We start from the raw sequence: 1,359 nt of genomic DNA, 5'->3' as shown, positions 1-1,359 counted from the left end.
TCCGAATCACTTTCAATTATTGTATTGCTCTTAAAATAAAAGATAAACAGCTTTATTTGTGAAACTTACGCTATAAAAAACCCCCCGCCTTTGGATTATCAAAGGGTCTTTTTAATTAAAATTTTCCAAATATTATTTGGGAATTTAAAAATATCTTTAATTCCCCAAGTGTTTTTACCAAAGATCATGAAAGCCTAAAAATACTGGAAGCCTATATTTTTGCGTGGGGCCTTAAAAAGACTGCTTTTATAATGACTATCTGAAGAGCAAGTTCTTTTTTTATCAACCCAGGAAATTTTTCATTTTTATATTAAGTTTCAATTCTAGATTGCCATTTAGTAGCCTATTTTTTAGGGAAAAATTATTTACTTTTACTAAAATGGATTTTTTTAAAACCTTTAGGCCTGCCAACAAAGACAAGGAGTAAGGGCAAAAATGTATAAGTGTGGGTTGTCTGCACAAAAAAAAGGATGGGTCTGACTGGAAACTGTACCTTAGGTTTTTTTTTTTTTTTCCATGGGCGTTTTCCCCCCTTGGGAAATGTATAAAGGGCAATCTTTTTTTTTTTCTTTCCTTTCAAACTTTTACGTTCGCTGGGGAAGTTTTCCCTAAATATTCAAAGATCCCTTTTCCCACGCTTAAGACAAAAAAAGGGGGGAAGAAAGAAAAAAAAGAAAAAAAAAAAGAAGGGAAGAGAGAAGAGGAAGAATGAGATAAGATAAAAAAGGGAAAGGAAAAAAAAGAAAAAAGGGAAAAAGAGAAAAAAAAAAAGGGGGGAAGAAAAAGAAAAAAAAAAAAAGAGGGAAAGAGAAAAAAAAAACAAAAGGAAAAAAAAAAAAAAAGATAAAGACGAAAGACAAAGAAAAAAGAAAACAAAAAAACAGATGGAAAAAAGAAGAAAAAAAAAAACCAAACCAAAAAAAAAACAAAAAAGTAAAATAGCTAAAGGTATTATCAAAACCCTCCAAATTCCCCTACGCCCAACATGAACCGGACACAACTCTTCTTCCCATTATGAAAATCTTGGAAATGAGGTGTACTCAAAGACGTGAGCCGGAATAAAAAAATGAGATTAGTCCCGAGTCAAAGGGCGGAAAAACCGGGAAAGATGTAAAGAAAAGGACTGGGGGAAAACCCTATTAAAATTTTAGGGAAGCAAAAAGCAGGGTTTTTGCGGGTTCGTTCGTTCAAATAAGCAGCCTTTTGATGAAGTTACTGAGATAAATGTTGAGTCACATTTGGTAAAAGGGGGGCTGATTTTTTTAACAAAATAGAAATATTGATAGCATTAATACAGGGGGATAAGGGGTATTTAAAAGGACAACGGAGAGTTCTTCCACACCAAAATTTTCCCTTATG

The sequence above is a fragment of the Penaeus monodon genome, chromosome 30 (assembly GCF_015228065.2).
Source record: "Penaeus monodon isolate SGIC_2016 chromosome 30, NSTDA_Pmon_1, whole genome shotgun sequence".
Taxonomy (NCBI): domain Eukaryota; kingdom Metazoa; phylum Arthropoda; class Malacostraca; order Decapoda; family Penaeidae; genus Penaeus; species Penaeus monodon.
This window is presented reverse-complemented; position numbering follows the sequence as displayed.